This window comes from Mobula hypostoma, chromosome 12, assembly GCF_963921235.1.
Source record: "Mobula hypostoma chromosome 12, sMobHyp1.1, whole genome shotgun sequence".
NCBI classification, from domain to species: domain Eukaryota; kingdom Metazoa; phylum Chordata; class Chondrichthyes; order Myliobatiformes; family Myliobatidae; genus Mobula; species Mobula hypostoma.
In genome coordinates, this window is record NC_086108.1 from 27,281,133 (window position 1) to 27,301,124 (window position 19,992).

Sequence of the window (19,992 nt, forward strand, 5' to 3'; positions counted from 1 at the left end):
TGTGAGTTCCATAAAGAGTAAGTGTCATTCTTGGGCTACATCCTCACCCCTTTCTCCATTCAAATAGGCGCATGTAAAGTTCAGGCAGTCACAATGGCCCAATCCATGTACAGACAAACAGGTGAGGCTCTTGATAGGGTCTGAAAACTTTTATTGCCACTTCATTAGAAATCTCCATTTCATCGCGGCCACCATAAATGCACTCAGCAGGATTCTTATGTACAACTGAAGGAGAATGAAAGTGACGCTTCACAACAACTCCAGAGCAGTACCTACCAGTCCCACCCTGTCCATTCTTTCTGGTGACTTGGGAGTTGCGCCTAGCGAGTGGGGGGTGGGGGTCCCTCTCACAACCACAGATTCTGCCGCGGGGTCTGGTTGTCCTCGCAGACGGGCCTTGGAAATGGGATGGGCAATTAAGCTCATGAGTGTGCAGGTTCCAGTCAATTAGTGTTTCATAGCGGTGGTACTTCGCTTCAATCTTAACCAAAAGCACAGCAAGGTCAATGCTCCCTGTTTACCTTTGTCCTTGTTCCAGGAAAGAAGACAAGTGTTTAGATTGACACTGTAAAGGAGTGGTATTTATATACTGTTAATTTACTGCTTCTGAGCTGCAGTGTCACATTAGCTTTCATCTTGAGAGTTTTAGGTAGTCTAGCCTTTAATTCTGCGCAGTTCTTATTAAAAGTTGGTGAACTATTCATCTAATTCAGTGGCTCTTCCTCTGCACTTGGACCATCACTGCACATCCCTGTCATACAGAATGTTTGACATTGCGATTTTAAAATGTTTCTAAGCATCTTGCTTCTGGGGATGAGTTTCCAATTCCTAATTATGCTACTTCTATTTATCATTACCAGCCACAGGTAAAAACAAAGATCACTTGGCAAAATTGCAAGGATTAATTATCATGTTCCTTTTGTTTTTCTCAGAATAAACGTAAGAATTATCTTCTTGCTGTGTGGTCATGCAAGCTTTAGCTGGAGGGCTGTTGTTCTAATTATTAATCAATGATCCCATTTTATTGCAGATGATTTTGAATCAAACCCCAGGACTCAGATCATTAATTCTCCATGTGCAGCTCAGTCCTTCTAACCTGATTGAGTCTTCTTCTGTATCATTCCTGGAGGCTTCATTTGTTGCCATTTTGCTAAGCTAATAGCAAAATCATTTATTTTTCTGTTTTCTGTCAGAAGAATGTGCAGTTCAGTCTGAGTGAAATGTTACCTTCCTTTTATCAGTTACACCTCCTCAACCTTTACACTCAGAGTTTCAGGAAATCTACAGAGATACAAGGTAGTCTTTTATGACTTAACAACTCAGCTATTTTAATTTTGTCTTTCACAACACTTGAAGAAAATGCAAGGAGGTGGCGGCTCTTTCATCTTCAAAGAGCTGGAATTGGCACAGTAGACCATGTGACTTTGCTGGTTGTCCTACGGCCAGGATGAAGGCCTCTGTGAGGGTCTCACATTTTTTTAGAGTGTAGTTAGAGGGTCATTGAGGGAAGCAACATGGAAAAGAGCTTTCAGCCCACAATGTCCCCATGGACCATCAGCACCTATTTGCATGGATCTAATTTTTTATGCTCCCCTCATTCTCATCATATTCCCCTGGATTCTGCAACTCACCCAGGTACTTGGAGCAATTTACAGTGGCAAATTAATCTACCCACCTGCCCATCTTTGGGAAATGGAAGAAATCCTGAGTATCTAAAATCCTCACTATTTCTTATAAATGCACCATAGAAAGCATTCTTCTAGGGTGCATCACAACCTGGTATGGACGTTGTCCTGTCCAAGACCAGAAGAAGCTGCAGAAGATCGTGAACATGGTACAGCACATCACACAAACCAATCTTCCGTCCTTGGACTCACTTTACACCGCATGCTGTTGGAACAGTGCTGCCAGGATCAAGGACACCACCCACCCAGCCAACACACTTTTCGTCCCTCTTCCCTCCGGGAGAAGGCTCAGGAGCTTGAAGACTCGTACGGCCAGATTTGGGAACAGCTTCTTTCCAACTGTGATAAGACTGCTGAACGGATCCTGACCCGGATTTGCGCTGTACCCTACAAATATCCGGACCTGCCTCTCGGTTTTTTGCACTGCCTTACTTTCCCTTTTCTATTTTCTACTTATGATTTATAATTTAAACTTTTACTATCTGCTATCAATTTGTACTCCAGGGAGCGCGAAGCACAGTATCAAATAATGCTGAGATGATTGTACGCTCTAGTATCAATTGTCTGGCGACAATTATCAATTGTTTGTCTAGAGGAATGTACAAACACCACACTGACAGCATACAAGGTCAGAATGAACCTGGATCTTTCACACTGTAAGGCAATAGCTCTACCAGCTGTGCTACTGTTCTGCTCTTATGCCAATTACATTAGATCCTATTACCCCTTTCGTCTAGCACTTTTAATTCTGATACACCTTGGGCTGCCTGCACTCAGCTCCCATCAGAAGCACTTGGTATGCTGTGTTCCTAATTTTATTGAGGTTTCTAACATGTCTACTGACCCCATCACTTAGATTTGGAAGAGAAGTTGAAAGACAGGGAATGCCATGATCCTATTAATATTTGAAATTGATGAGTAGGAAGTGAACAGATAATCCATCAATCCCAGATCACATCATAGCACTGGACCAAGAACATCAAGACCAACTCCATCTGCAACCCCCTGCCATGGAACATATGTGAGGGGTGAGAAAAGCAAAGCACAAACACATCATCAATTTGAGAAAAAAAATGCACCAGAACATTACTCCAATACCTTACATTTGTTAAGTCATGTCAAGCTTTCTGTCATGTGTACAAGTTCAGGTGCAATGAAAAAAAACAGTTTGCAGCAGCATCATAGGCATGTATGTGCAAACAACACACAGCGTATGCATTAATAAATGTACACAACTTGTACAAGATAGTGAAGAAAAGAACAGACTACAACAAGACCTTGGTATAATAAAAGCCAATGGTAGTCCCAGAGGTGGTCCACATTGTTCCATTAGTGAAGTATGGTTAGGATTGTACAAGTTCCTTAAAGAACCTGATGGTTGTAGAAAAGTAGCCATTCCTGAACCTGGTGGTGTTGGACTTAAGTCTCCTATGTGTCTTGCAATAAGAGGGCATGACCTGAATAGTTGGCATCCTTGATGATAGATACCACCTTACTGAGGAAGTGCCTTCTGTAGATGCTGTCAATGGTGGGAAGGGCTGTGCCCATGATGGACCAGGCTGTATCCACTATTCTCTGCAACTTCTTGCCTTGCAATTGTTGGACCATGTCATGGAGCGAGCAGTCAGAATATTTTTAACAGTGACCTGCAGAAGATTGTTAGAGTATTTGGTGACATGCCAAATCTCCTGAAGCTTGTGAAAATGGTGACATGTTGGCTACATGAATAGGATTCCAAAGCTCTGGTTAAATGTTCCCACAATACGATCGCACCACATTTCAGGGGATTTAACCTGTTAATTAATTAATCTGGAAACAAAAGGATAGCAGAAACAGTGATTTTGAAGACTGCATTGTAAAAGCTCTTTTGGTTCATTCATGATTATCGCATGGGAAATCCATTGTGTTGATTTGGATTACAACGTGTAACTTCAGGTCAGACACAATCCTGTTTACTTTTAACTGTGGCCTGTAAAACCATTCAGTTCAAGAGTCGTTAGGGAAAACTACAAATACTGAGCCAGTGACAGCTAAATGTAACTGATAGAAACCAGTCAATGATATCAAATAAACTTTGCTTGGGAACTCAATTCGTTGACTTCAAGGGAATGAATTTTGGAGCAGAGTACAACATGCTAATATAGTGCGTTCAGTGCTATTCACTGGGGATGGATTTCAAGGTGCGTGACTGCTTTAGAGTAGAATATGCTTAAGAGCAAATGAGATTTACATTGCAGAAGAAGCTCAAAAGAGCCATCATTCCTTTACTCAATCTTTGATAACATTATCAACAATCTTGTGTTCTCTCCATTACCCTTTATATTCCTTTGAATCATACAACCACAGACAATTTACAAAGCAGAAAGGAGTAATATGTCTCTTGTGTATGTGTCATTTGAAAGAGAGTTATCTACAGTGGCTAATCCTATGCTCCAGTATTTGCTTGATGGCCCTGTACATTATGGGACATACTTCATGTTGAAGTATGAGGAGATCTCTCTCTCTCCAGTCCTTTAAGGAAGTAAGTGACACATCCCTCTTCACACGTATCCCAGACCTACTGGGTATCTTCAGCATTTCTGACTGATTTGTTTTGGTGATGATTGTTGAAGCATTGGAGCCTCATGGGAAGGATGTGTGAGGATAGACATGTCCATACTGAAGATGATTGCTTGTGGGGAAAGTGGGGGAGAGGTAACAGAGAAATCGGATGCAAATGGTCAAGTGTCGACCCAGGACGGTGTCCAATCCCTGAATTGGCGACTCATTTTGCTGCAAAGACATGCAGTAAATCTTTGATAATTCAAAGTATATTTATAAAATAATTATAATATGCCAGATTATAATCTGACTGTTGGAAGTAATTTCTATTAAAATCACAACACATTTTTAATTGCTTATTTTGGTGCGGGCAGTCTTATAATAAATTTTCTAGTGAACAACTAGAGAGAGCACAGGAACTGTGGCCCACAGGAGTGGAATTGAAGCATTTTCTCCTGAGCCCAATGCTTGTCCTTTGGGGATCTCTGAAATGCCAGCAGATCATCAGAGTCTTACTGCCTTTGAATCTAATGGGGGCAGAGTACAATTGAGGTGATGATGGAGGAGTTGAAAAGGCTTAGTTCATGCATGCAAAGACTGTTTTTATTCCGCAATTTTCTATTTGATTTCTCGGCTAAGTAATGATTAAAATTATCATATTGTTTCATGGGCAACATTATATATCTAATATGTCAACATAAAACCCATCAGTGAGTGGAGATTTTCAATTTACTTTCCTTTGTTGGATTTGCAAGGCAGCACAGTGCCTTCATACATTTGGACAACTGGTTGTGTTCAGATAATAATGATGTGATTCTTTTTTAAAATACTGCACAGACTTTTTCAGAAAGTTATTTTACATCCCACCATGCAGCTATGTGTGAAGAAATAAGAACAGAAGGTTTATCTGTTTAATTTTCATACTGTTTAATTGCTTTCAACCTACCTTATACATATACAATCTCACACACACATATTTTAGATACATCCACTCCTTTGACCTTAGCCATACACCTTTGCACAAGGCTAGTATCCTGGAGGTGACAATTGAAGATACCAACCATAACTAGCAGCTTGTTAGCAAGATACCTAACATTGTTAACAGTACTAAAATGTAAATGTCAATACATGAAACATCTAAGTGGTAGAAGGAGAGGATTATCTTGATTTGACTGGTCCAGAACAGGGACTAGATTAGGGTAAAGGAATCAGCTTTTGCAAACTACTTTAACTTCTTTGGTGCTGATGACTTCTGCATGGTACCACCAACAGCCCATTGCCAGTGTTTCACCATGGTATTCTGCAGTAAAACTGAGCTGCTCCTATAAAATGAAAACCCGTTCTTCACCGCTTACTCCACACAGAACATCAATTTGCTCTTCACCGGGTGATAATCGTAGCAATCTGTAGGTAAGCAGGCGACCTATGAGAAGTATATAAAATTACGACAGGCATGGGCAGAACAGCAGTCAGTTTGTTTTGAAGGGTAGAGATGTCACTCAGTATATTACTAGAGTAAATACACCTGAGGCAACCAAGGTAATGTTTAAAAGTAATGTGTGGGAAAGACCATTACTATAGAGTACAGGTGCCTGGAACAGGCTGCTAGGGTTTATATGGGAAGCAGATACAACAGTAACATTTAAGAGGCTTTTAGCTATGCACATGAATATACTGGGAATTGAGGGGTATGATTCATGTACAGGCAGAAGGGATTTAGTTTAATTTGACATAGTGTTCAGTGCAGCCATTGTGGACAAAGGGCCTTTTCCCATGCTGTCTGCTCTACAGTATGTTGTACATTAAGCACATTATTGGCAACATGATCCCCAATAGGCCATGCACATGGAACTCTGTAAGTAACTTCTATATTAATCACATAGCTGGTGTGAGTAACTTGTCCACAAAACAGAACATAGAATCTCTTTTGCATTTGACATTTCACATTGTCTAGTGATTCTACACCAGGGTCTTCACTCTGTGCTTCTAAAGCAAAAAAAGAAGTAAATTTTCACATTTGGATAATACAACCATTGCTGGTAGAATATCAGGTGGTGACGAGAGGGTGTACACTAGTGAGATATGCCAACTAGTGGAGTAGTGTCACAGCAACAACCTGGCACTCAACGTCGTTATGACGAAAGAGCTGATTGTGGACTTCAGTAAGGGTAAGAAGAAGGAACACATGCCAATCCTCATAGAGGATCAGAGATGGAGAGCCTGAGCAGTTTCAAGTTCCTGGATGTCAGATCTCTGAGGATCAAACCTGGTCCCAACAAATCAATGTAGTTAAAAAGAAGGCAAGAAACATATGTAGCCCCCTGGTAAGCCTTAGGCTCGCTCAACTCGCTTTCGTCTAGGGGGAGCAGCCTTCGGCCCTGCCAAACTGGGTAATCAGTTTGTGTGGATGCTGTGTGACGTACCCCACCCCGCCAAATAGCATACAATATACCATATGCAATTAAATGATTACACTTTATCGATCTTACTGGAACTATGTCATTAATAGAGATAAAATATAAGGTGCCAAACTTATCAAAGTTCAACCACTTCGTGCACAACAGTTGGAGCTCAATTAACGGAGTCTTCTTTCCACCATTCGATCCCCTCCGACCTCTCGACCCGCCAACTGGGACCAACCATGGTGGTCAACCAGACACTCCACACGAGTCAGTCTTCATCTCCTCTCCTCACCGAAGATCCTGGACCTCAGACTCCTGTTCAGGGTGGGTCCTGTCGCCCAGCTTACAGCATTGCGTCTCCTCACTCTGTCCCCATCTGCCTTCTGCCCAAAAACCCCGTGAAACAATAGCTCACAGACACGCGAGAAAGAATAACATCTGTCCCAATTGGTTCGTTCTCTCTCTTATCAATAATATAAACCAAACAAGCAGAGAGAGAGAGAACGCCTTACATCGAGGTGATTATTACAGAAAAGCCATTTTAATTATAACATAACAAAGAAGCCATTTTGTTAGCCTTCACAGTAACATAAAAGAAGAAACCCCTTAGACTCTCCACCCACCAAATGTAGTCATGTCCTCATGACTTCTAAATAACTCGCAAACCAGTCCTGCAGACACAAAAACCCAATCCAGGTACACATGGTGACATTGCTCCCCAAACAGTAGACCTTACACCCAGTCCCAAGAGCGCTACATAGGCCAACCTATCTGGGAGTTTCCTAATCCTCCAAGACCTCCATACCCCCTCAACTAAACCCTTTAGGCTCGAACACTACTGGGGATACCACGGGTCTGCTTGCCAACTCCTCTCTCAATCTCTCACTCATGCCCCCACTGCATTTCGGAGCCCCCTGTCCCATGTCCGAGGCCCTGTTTCTTTTCCTTCAGGGTCCTGCTGTAACCCAGGCTGCCCACAGCTAGCCCTCCCTACTACACCTGACTCAGTGGGAGAAGGGCCAAAAGTCTCTTCCTCAATCACGGGGAAGTTAGCGAAAGGCAGCATGTACCACACATCCCGCACATCATCCTCTGAAGCTATATTCTTCCTCATTCCCTCGATCAGTAGCTGCTGTTTGATTTTCTCCAAACTGAAGCACTTAGGCTGGGCTGCTTCTGCAGCCTCTTCAGCTTCCTGCAGTCGAGACGTCAGCTTCTTCTCTGACTCCTCCAACTCTCGCCCCAGACTCAGCAGTTCTGACCCATGCTTCATGTCCATCTCCATCTGGGATGCAATTACCCCACCAGCTTCTTCCAATCTTTTCTGGATCGATTTCTTGAGTTTCTGCTGATCCTTTCGAAGGCTGGTCATTGTTTCGCCTCTCTGGATTAATTCATCAGTAGGTGACCACAGTTTCGGATTGGAATTATGTTTCCCTATCTCCACTTTGATCATCATGAACTCCAATTCTCCAATGGTTGTCTGGGACTCCGGCACTCACCTCACATCATCGTCCCCCAAGGCGAATCCAAACCCTAGGTGATCATCCACATACGCCAAAACTCCAAACACCTCCACATCCCCCATGGTCCTCCTCATGCCCCGCGGGAAGGTTGCAGGGGCTCTGGATATGCCTTGTGGCATCTTTACCGATTGGAAGAATCCTAGGGGACCTATAACGGCTGTCTTCTCCTTGTCGGCCTCACTCATCGGGATCTGGCAACATCCATTCCTCAGATCCAGCACATTAAACCACGTCGCACCACACAAACAGACCATAGCGTCTTCGGTCCTCAGGACCGTATTCTGTTCAATGACAGTGCGCCTGTCCAGGGTCCTATAATCCACAGACACGCTGCCTACATCTTCCACGGCTGCAGGGTCCACTCACCTCGACCTCTCTCTTACCGACACTCACAACACGAAGGGTTGACGAAGGATTCCGCCCCGAAACGTCGACCGATCTTTTCCACGGATGCTGCCCGACCTGCTGAGTTCCTCCAGCATGTTGTGAGTGTTGCTTTGACCCCAGCATCTGCAGATTATTTTGAATTTAGCTCTCTCACTGAGTTGTCTTCAGCAGTCAACTCCCCTCCCTCGTGGTATTTCGGAGCATCTACTAAGAGCGTCTCACCCTCAGATACTTCCCCCAGGCCGTACCACAATCAGCTCTCATTTAAATTCGGTACCGGCCCAACGCTGCTACACATGTCCTCACAAGCGGCTTGAAACACCGGGTGCATAGACAATGCCCCCATGAACTCCAGTGTCACTGACCAATAATCATCTTCTGGATAATCACTGGCACTGGTACACCAAATCTCCAGTGCCCTTAAGGTTGTCAAGGGTAAATGCTTCAGAAACCAGTTGTAAAACGAACTGTACAACAACTTGACCTGCGCCCTGGTGTCGAGGATGTCTTTAGCATAGCTTCCATCTATCCGTAATGACACACGGGGGCGTGGTCCCTCTAAGCCTTCAGGAATAGGGTCTTTTCCTTTCAGAAATTCCTTGATACATTGCTGGGAACGTGCTCCCCCAGAGACCCCAAGCTGTTCCCCCACTGGGCCTCCACTAAGTTTCCTGATACCTTTCTGATCAGCTGAACAACTGAGGGAGGCGCTGATCCCCTTAAAACATCCCCCTGGCACTGCAAGCAATTTAGCTGCCCTCCTAGCCAGAGAAGATACACTGAAAGCTTTTCCCAATCTCCTGACACAGGTATGGAAAGCCCCCCCAGGAGCTACATTTTACTTCCAGTCGAACCAGATGCATTTTCCCCCACTTTCAGATAACTGGCAGCTGTCACTACAGTTCTAACACCGTCAACAGCCCACCTTCTCAAACTTTCAACCAATCCCTATCGCTCTCCCTCAACCAAGCACTGAGAGATCCACTCCGCCCACGTCTCGTACGCCTCCGCCCCTTTAGGGGTGGACAATATCCCAAAAGCCAGGCGGAGCCTGCCATAGCTGGAACATTTATTCGCAGATACTACCTCCGAATCAGACCACTCTTTCCTCTCTCTCTCAACAGTATAGACAGCCCACGGTCCCGCCTCACCCAACACGCATGCAGTAATAACCAGCAATCCCACAGAAACACACATTACCAACCGCAATCCCACAGAGACACAGCAGCACTGATTTAAACAGGCCAATCACACAGCGCACCACTGAATCCAATTTCTGACACAGCCCCCAATGTAGCCCCTGGTAAGCCTCAGGCTCGCTCAACTCACTTTCGTCTAGAGCGAGCAGCCTTCGGCCCTGTCAAACTGGGTAATCAAGTTTGTGTGGATGCTGTGTGATGTACTCCACCCCGCCAAATAACAGACAATACACCATATGCGATTAAATGATTACACTTTATCGATCTTACTGGAACTATGTCATTAATAGAGATAAAATATAAAAGGAAAATAAAAGGTGCCAAACTTATCAAAGTTCAACCACTTCATTAGGAGTTTTAAGAGAGTCTATAGATGTACTGTGGAAAGCATTCTGACAGGATGCATCACTGTCAGCCTGTCAGAATGCTCTCCAGTATGGGGAGAGAGGGCACTGCACAGGACCAAAAGAAGCTGCAGAGGGTTGTAAATCTAGTCAGCTCTATCTTGGGTACTAGCCTACAAAGTACCCAGGACATCTTCAGGGAGCAGTGTCTCAGAAAGGCAGCATCCATTATTAAGGACCTCCAGCACCCAGGGCATGCCCTTTTCTCACTGCTACCATCAGGTAGGAGGTACAGAAGCCTGAAGGTACACACTCAGCGATTCAGGAACAGCTTCTTCCCCTCTACCATTCAATTCCTAAATGGACATTGAATCCTTGGACACTATCTCCTTTTTTTAATATACAGTATTTCTGAGTTTTGCACGTTTTTTAATCTATTCAATATACGTATACTGTAATTGATTGATTGATTGATTGTTTTTTTTCGCTTCTACATTATGTATTGCATTGAACTGCTGCTGTTAAGTTAACAAATTGCATGTCACATGCCAGTGATAATAAACCTGATTCTGATTCTGATTCATAAGCACCTTCTGCCCTATGAAGTTTATTCACTGTTTCATTGTAGGATATGCAAGAGTACGTAGCAAGATCTTACATTGTGATACAGTTTAGGTAGCATTGGATGAGGGGTGTTTCAAATGCACTTTGATACCTCACATGGTCTTTTTCAAACCTTGTCTTCCCTCCAGGTGCACCAGGATTTTTGTGAGCACCTGGAGGGAAGACAAGGTCACCTCTGACAGTGCTGCACATATGTTGCATGAGCTCAGATCATATACACAAGTGTTGGAGGGCATCATCTCAGCTAAGAATGTGGTACAGTGCTAAGAAAGGCTGGCACTGTAGAGGATTAATCAGGAGAAACATTCTGACAAACTGTCCACAACTTGGTCCAGATCAAACTATTAAACACTTTCCCTCATTGTTCTCTTTGAGGAGTGCTGTAGGAAGACTACTAGAGGGTCCACTAAGAAGCCAGGCCGATTATTCATGCACTGTGGAGGCATGAAGTCTGAGACTAGCTGAGGAAATCCTATATTGAGCATTGTAGGAATCCTCAGAGTTGCAACAAGATTCTATCTGATTCTTCTATATTCAGGCTTCTAAATTCAATTTCTCTTCACACATTAAGCCTCCTGCGTCCTGAAACCACCATGGAACATCTTGAAAGCATTCCCTCTGTGGAAAGGATACTCTTTTTTAACAGGGTAGACCAAAAATGTCTGAAATACTACAAATATGATCACACCAGAGCCCTATATAATTAAAATAAGACATCCTTACACCTGTAGGAAAAAGTTGCAATAAAAACCAACATACCATTTACCTTCTGGACTCCTCTTCAATTGTGCTCTATTTCAGAATTCCTATGTGTGTTTGTAGATCACATTCCAAGCCCCTTTTCCATGGACAAGTAAACTAGACAGCTTGCTAGGGAAATGAAGACTGTGAGAGAAGAGACAGACATAAGTTGCTTCCATCTTAACCTACAGAGGTAACCAAAATGGTCAGCATCACGCAGAGTGGATGAGAAGACCAAGGGCTTATCCAACACTTGGACATCAACAGAAATCAAAGGGGGTTGTCAGCAACCAGAACACCAAGCTGTTCTCCCTCAGGAGTGTCAGTTATACCACACAGGCCCTCACTGGTTAGTTTGCAACATTTTAAAGGGAAAGAACTTATGTTTTAAATCACAAGTACTGTTGGAGGGCAGTTTTAATTTGTTGGAATTAGACCCAGCAGTGATGAAGGATTAAGTCAGGATTTGATGGAATTCTTGTGGGTGGTGGTGATTCCGTAATTTGATGCCTTTTTCTTTCTCCATAGTCATAGTTATGGATTTGAGACGGGGAATTGGAGTGGCCCGACAAGTAACTGCTGTCGGTAGATGGTTTGCATTGTGTTCACATAGAGGAAAGAATGAATGATAATTTAGTTGATGGGGGCGGGGGGAAGGTCATGCAGGTTGGCGGTTTTGTTCTGGGTGGAGCAATTGTTTTTGAAATTGTACTTATCTAGTCTAGTAAAGAGTTTTCCACCTTGCCCTTGACTTATGCCTTAAAGCTGCTGAAAAGGCCTTGGGTGTCAGAGAGTGAGTCACCCGCCACAAAATGTCAGCTTCTGATCTACTATCGTAACCTGAGTATTTTGTACAACTGTTCTAGTCGGGTTTTTGATCAGTAAAAACCCCCAGGATATTGATAGTGGGTATGGCCATTGAATGTCAACAATATGTGATATGACTGCTGTTGAAGATTATCATTGCCTGCCACTTTCATGGCCCGAATATTATTTATCACTTATCAGCCAATACTCCATTGTTGCCTGGGCTTTGCTGCATGCAGATGTCAAAAGCTATCAAAAGCTAATTCTTGGTGTATGTAAAACTACAGGCCTACTTATGTGACTGCACCATAAGCAAGTGAGGTTTTGTATAAATAATAATGGATATTGCATGAATACTGATGAGGCACTGTATGAATAATAATAAGATTTTGTATGAATAATAATAAGTGATTGTATGAATAATGATAGTCCCTATGTTCATTCAGTAATGTCGTAAAAGTTATTACCATGAATATAAATAATGTCACATATGTCATGCAAATATCATGATGGGAACAGAATGACAACTTCTAATCCCATAACTGTTCTCAAATATATTTTAATGCATTTTACATTTAGGGGCAAAACATAATAATCAGTCAGTAGATTATGCAATGGGGAGCATCAATCCCAGTTTTGGACCACAAACCTCTCTGTGAAATGAGCCTACAGCAGATGTATGACTTAAATGTGCACAAACTCTGAAGTAAGGAGGCAAGAAGGCAAGATGTGACCGAGGAAATAGTTGTGCTTAAAGCAGGTTCACTTCCATTTACTTGGTTTGAGTGCACACCATGCTTTTCCGCTCCTGTGCAGTCACAAACAGAAAACATACCAAAGTGGAAGAGGGGGGAGATGCTTGCCTGTGGTAGCTTTTTCCTCCCTCCCTTTGAAATTCTGCTTGGTCACAAATGATTGGTTCACCTCCATTAAGCTAACCTCCTCTTTCCAAATGATTAGGCTGGCTACTTGTAGCACCCTTTACATCTAATTATACTTCCTTCCGCAATCATAGAGCTACCGAGTCACAGGGCCGTGAAATAATCCCTTAAGTCCACTGAATCCGCACCAACCATCAGACACACATTTACATTACTTTTGTATGGTCCAGTTTTGTTTTATCTGATATTGTCATAACTCAAAAACAGTTACTTTACCCAAACAGTAAGGCTGATCAACACTGGCACTCACAAGCCTATCCCTCCATAACCCCCACCAGCTCTACTTTTTCGCTTCCTGTCAGCCAAATTACGTACAGACACTCAAGTGCCTCATGTCACTTGTGTATATATGCAAGTGATCATTTATATTTATATTTATTCTGTTTCTCTTTTATTATTGTGTTCTTTATCTTGGTGTTATTTTAGAGTTGCATCAGATCTGCAGTAACAATGATTTAATTCTCCTATACACTTGTATACTGGAAATGACATTAAGCTATCGTGAGTCTTGAATATGGCGCATGAGGGGAAAATGGACCACTCAGATGTAACTGGAGCAACTGAAGCAAACCCAGCAGACCACAAGGAGAATATGCAAACTCCACACAGACAGAACCGAAAGTTAGGATTCAGCCCAGTTCACAAGAACTGTACAACAGGAACTCAACTAGCAGCAACACCAGCTGTATAACTGAACAAGTGGTGTCTGGTAGTATGTTGACTGTTTTCTTATCCCGGCTTGAAAGTGGTTAGCAACTTCCGTTCTTCCTGTTTAAGACGGCACTGGTGAAGCACAGCGATGACTTGCTGGTAGCAAACTCAACGATTAACTACTTTATTACTCACACCTTTTCTGGTAAATAATCACTGCAAACTACGGCTCCTCTTTTGAAGTTGAGCTTTTGAATTGCGAGTACTAGCTGGCATTTTTGTGGTGTGAGCTGCAGTCTCGAAGGTGCAGGGTGGTGGCGGTGTGGTGTATATGGGCTGAATTGAGGTGATGGAGCCCAGGCCCAGGCCTGAGAGCAGGGGATGAGCCAGTGCTCGGCTGCTGCAGTGGAATTGGAGGTGATTCGAAGTGGCAGTCCAAGGCAAAGCAGAGTCAAGGCAATGGGACCTGGGCCCGAGAGTAAAGAACAAATCGATGTTTGACCGATTTAAGCACTGGGCCAAATTGGAAAAGTCAGGGTGTCAGGGCCGGAGGCAAGAGACAGCTGGTGTTAATTTCTCTGCTCGGCAATGTTTACTCATATCTGAGCAGAACTGAGGTTGTGGACTGCAACTACCGGGCTTCTGGATCTTTCTAGATCAGCTGCGACTGGCTTCGTGGCTGTGAATTCCTTTTCGTAAGCTTCAGTTCTGAATGTTATTTGCTTACATTTATTGTTCGCAAAATTTGATTTTTTTCTGTACATTGGATATTTGATGGTCTTCTTTTCTAATGGGTTCTATTATTTTTTTGTTTTGTGACTGCCTGTAAGGAGACAACTCTCAAGACTGTATATAGTACACATACCCTTTGATAATAAATGTACTTTGAACTTTGAACATTCCTTCTTTATCTGTCCTTGACAGCTAAAGACAGTTAACAAAAAAAGAACATACAATGATCAGATGCAGCTTTGAGATCAGCTCAAATAATTTGCCTGCTAAAATGATGGTCCTAGGCATTTCACGTCTTCATAAATTGGTAATTAACACAGGCTAGGCCATCAGAATTCAGCCAACACTGATCACAATTCCAGGTAAACACTGCTCCTCACTTTAGAGGAGTGGTAATGAAATGATTGTACCATGCACAAGACATTTGTCACAGACTTTCACACATTTGTTCCATTTCTCTCACAGTAGGTTTTAAGCTGAACAGGCTTTTTAGGAGAATTATTACCAGGGGAAGCAGCAGATAGAGAGAGACATCCTTTCCTTTGATAACATTACCAGGAAAGAATAAACAATAGTGCTCTTCCTTTGGTTTGTTTGTAATCTTGGATCCTTTCAGGAGATAAAAGATTCCCTTTGTGAAAGTAGAATTTGAAATCTTCAATCCTGGTGCATGCAGAGTTTGTGTCAGGCGTTGTGAATCCAGGAACATCTCTAAACCCTTTACAGGTTCCATCTATGAACTGTGCTTCACATCTTCTGTTCAGGCTAACAAATTAACTCTGCAGAAAGACTTCATTCCTTAAAGGGAAGATCCTTTTGGTAATAACTGGCTGCTTTCTCAAAGAATGCCAGTGCTCCCCAATAAAAAAAAATCTATCTAAGGGTCAGAAAGATCATCTCTCATTTTAAAAGTGAATTACTTGGTTGAAAATCTAATTTTGAGTTCTGTCTTGTCTATTTGTTGAACTCTGGATAAATCACACCCAGAATTTGGCTCTTTAACTGGAATCTCCTTTCATAAACCCACAACACTCTTTTTCAGGATGGTACTCTTGGCCAAAGGAATACATTCCTTTTAACCACCTTGATTAAAATCATTACATTGATGGTAATATAAATTTAAAAAATGAAATATGAAATTATCGTTGCAATGAGATTCATGAAAACGGATTGCAGTTTAAAATAGATCAAGTAGTCTTCCTTAAGACCAGAGTAAGGTTCTGAATGTTAGCAGTCTCAAAATTCCAATCACATTTATATTAAGATAAAACTTCAACAGCCAAGCACCAAATCTGTTTGTAACTTCCCAGTAATTAATATGATAAAGTGAGAAACCTCTTCCTTATGTGAATGATTGAGCTGTGACTGAATCCATGCTGCAAATTCTACCATTTATCAACTTGTGGAAATGATGGCAAGAAAATCGTGCAGTTTATACATTTCATGACATCTATTTCCCCTAGCTTCATTATCGCCAAGTTATATAGCACTCTTTGGCAGAAACAGCAAATGAGATGAGGGGAAGTATGTTCTTTGATCTCTGAAAATTATTAAGCAATGAAGCCCCAATGTTTGGGAACCACCTGCTTTGATATTCAGTTAACATTTACATGCTAGATCATAATTTTCAAAATCAGATCATTTCAGATGAATGAGGGCACAAAGAAGAATAACTTTTAATATCCTCATTTCCTCAAATGAAAATCAAAAATCTGTAGCTGCTGGAAAACTGAAATAAGAATGGAAATGCTGGAAACACTCATCATGTGAGGCTCCATCTCCAGGAAGAAAGGTAGAATTAATGCATGAGTCAGATGAAGGGTATTCACATTGAAATATTAACTATGTTTCTCTTTCCACTCTGCCCAACAATATTGCAATATTTTTAATTTTTATTCGTCATTCAAGCTTCAATGTTCAAGTGCTCACTCTAGTATCGTCCAGACATGAGCTAGACAATCAGCAGTCAAAACGACTGAAAAAAGTGCAAAAGAATCTACTTGAGGCTTGTGTGAAACTTTTTGCTTTTTCTCCACCTTCTCTCTATTTCCTACTGAAAGCATTAGATTTTTTTCTTGGCATTGAATTCAAAATGAGAGGAAGACTGAAGTATAGCTCAAACAATAAAATGTCAAAAGATGATAATCAGATCTTTAAAGTCAATGAAGCATTTTATTGCGAGTTTACTGTCAATCAAGGTTACAAAAAATAACGTCTTGTCAGCTCCAGCCTGAATGTCATTCAGGTCTTGCTAGGTACTGCACAGACATTTTGTGAACCACACAATTGGTGCTTGGCTTCCATAGTGGAATTGAAGGGCTAGTATTTGTACACTTATAGTACAGTTACAGATGACTATCCATCATTCATTCCTGTCATGATTTCCCTCCTTCTCTTGCTCTCCATTTGCAGCAAAGCAGTATTTCCGCATAATAAAGAGATAATGTATAATGCAATGGATGGTGATGAAGCAAGAGTTCCTTTCTGTAAGCCCCAGGAATCAGGACCCCTGCCTCAGATTCACACTGTTGTACTTCACTAAACTACAGGTGACTAGGTGGTTTGCTTGCTGCAGGTGTGGAAGCTCTGACTAGAGGGAGGAGAGAGGAATCCACAAGATCATCACTGTCCCTCTGAAACAACCACAGGCCTCTGCGGCACATGGACAAGAGAGTCAAAAATGATTGTGTCGGAATCATGTGGATGTGTTTTGTATTAACCATTGTAGCTTTTTGCTGTTACAGTAATGGATTCCTATATGGATATGACTAGGAACAGGGTTTGTAACAGACGACACAGGTACTAATGTGATCTGTGTACAGACAGTAAACTCATGCACCATGGGAAAATCCATTCTATACATGGGTTGCCTACTTCTCCTTACCCAAGAAGAAGGAAATGAGCATCCATTTTGCTAGTGTACACAAGTTCCATAATCTCCTGAAAGCAGCGGAGGACACAAAGGAATTCGGAGACAGCTTGCACTTCTACATCATCGGCAGTTACCCAGGCTGTCCTTGGAGAATTACAGCCTCTGTACATAATGGTCCTCATTTGGATGTGTAGAAGGCCTGAGATCCATGGAGATTCTTGGGAAGGCCCCTCCTGCCAAGTGCTATTCTTGCTTTCCTCCTTGTATGCATTCCACCAATATAATATGGTCTTGTTTGGCTTCTCCTCTTTCTTCCAATGTCCCAAAGGACTTGTCATCAAAGGTTCCATTCTACAGCAAGTATTGCCTTGTAGACACTAAACCCTTCACTTCTGTTGATGGTATCATTTTCTCAAACACAAGAATCTCCTTCTCATCACCAATATACCTATCTCTCTCTTTCTGTTCCTGTGGTATTCAAAAGCTTCATTAACCTGTGATCTTTTGAATACCACAAGAATGGAAAGACAGAGTGTGTCAGGGTTGGGAGTTCCTTCCTGCTGCTAAGGTCAAGTTTTCAACACATAATTAGCATGCTGTATCAACAGGATATTAACATGTTCTAGTTAAGCAAGGGTAGCTTCAAATTAGCATTGCAGTGGCTTACTAACTGTATTCTCTGCATGTTCCTGTTCCCATTCACAACACTCACGACATTGCTTTGTTCAATATCCTGAGACAATGCTAAAAGTAATGTGTGTACAATTCCAAGCACACTACAAAATCTGGACAGCGGTTTCTAAATGAATCACCATGCAAAAGCACAAAAGGCATGAAGAGAGATGTTTAGGAGATCTACTTTTAGAATTTATTGTCAGGATATGGTATGAATTATCTGGTGCCAGAAGCCAAATACATTAGAGCTTTTCAAAAGGGAGTTTTTCAGAAATGGAAATAATTTAAGTTTCTTGGAGAAAGGAACTAAGTGACAAGATCTTTCAAAGAGATGACACAAAAGCAAAAGGCTGAAAAGACCTCCCACTCTGTGGGAATGTTCTTTGGTTGAAAGTGATTGTAGCAAATCCAGACTATTTCTATCATTCGTATCAATGCAGCATAGTTGGTGTTTTTTTTATTATCTCAAACTTTTGAAGAATAGTAGTGACAGCCATTTATCAACATCCCACAAAGGCCTTGTTCGTAAGCTCTGAAGCTGTACAATGACTGTTACTGAGATATATATTGTGGAATATTTGTCAAAAGTACATGAAGACATTGAAACATACACTGACATATGTAGTTTGCAGCAAACTCCTTACAGACGGCAACTGGAATTGAACCGAGGTTGCTGGGACTGTAAAGCATTATGCTATCTACTATGCTACCGTGTTGCTCCAATTACCATGCAATAAAGAATGTTCATAACTTGGTGGAATTATAATTAAATAGATATCAAGAATGAATGTTCACTTTTTATGATCTAAAACTGTGATTGAACAGTGGAACACTTTCCATGAATTGTTCTGGTTCGTTGCCAACAATTCAAAAGCCAACTGTGGTGTTTGTCTATCACCAACGATATATGAATACACTGCAACAAAATTCCCATTGCTTTTAGACATGATACCAGAATATACTTGTTCACATAGAAGTCAAAACTGCGAGATTGAAGCAAAAGCCTTTTCTCTTCATTCAGCTATGAATAACCTCTTCAGACTCATCAGGCTCTTTTGTCCCCTATCAATAGTAACTTACGATTGAGAGCATTTTACTGTGCAATATGATCTGCATGGAGTGCATTCTGCTATCCTTCAGTCATTGAAAAAGGACCAGAGAAACAAGGTTGATAGTTAAATAAATAAATATGAGTTTATTTATTGTGTTACGTACCCCGTAACTGGGTTGCCAAACCAGCAGAAATGGATCACTCAGTTGGAGTCTGGATTACTAGATCTAAGAAAGTTTTATTAAAGAAACAAGCAACACAGTAATCGAAGGGATAATAAATGCAGCAGTTCAGCAATGATAAACACACGTGCACAGAATTAAGATAACAGGATCAATCAAGCTCTATCGTTGTCTAAGGGTAAATGACCAATTTCAAAGTGACACAAAGTCCAGTTCAATTTAGTTCAGTTCGCAGTAATCATTGCCATGGCGATGGACAACGTGGGGGGGGGAGAGAGAGAGAACGGGAGCGACTGATCATTCAGAGCGGCTTCCACTCACAGACTGGCGATATGGCTCATAAGCAGCTTTTGGGCGGGTCCTTTGTGATGTCACCAGGGGTCACCGACTGTGACCCCTCCTCCAGATGCGGTCCATCCTCTGCAGTGAACCCGGCACCCAAGTGAGGATGGACACACACCGGGTTCCCGCTGATCGTACCTTTCCACCCTGTGCGTTTATGGCCCAGTACTTCCCACTGACTTGTGAGAGGCACACCGCTTCCAGGGTCTCGTTACCTCGGGTGTCGTGTGTGTCCTGCCTTAGCGAACCTGTCCCTTTTTATCCCCCTGCTGGGGTATTGCCTGTCCATC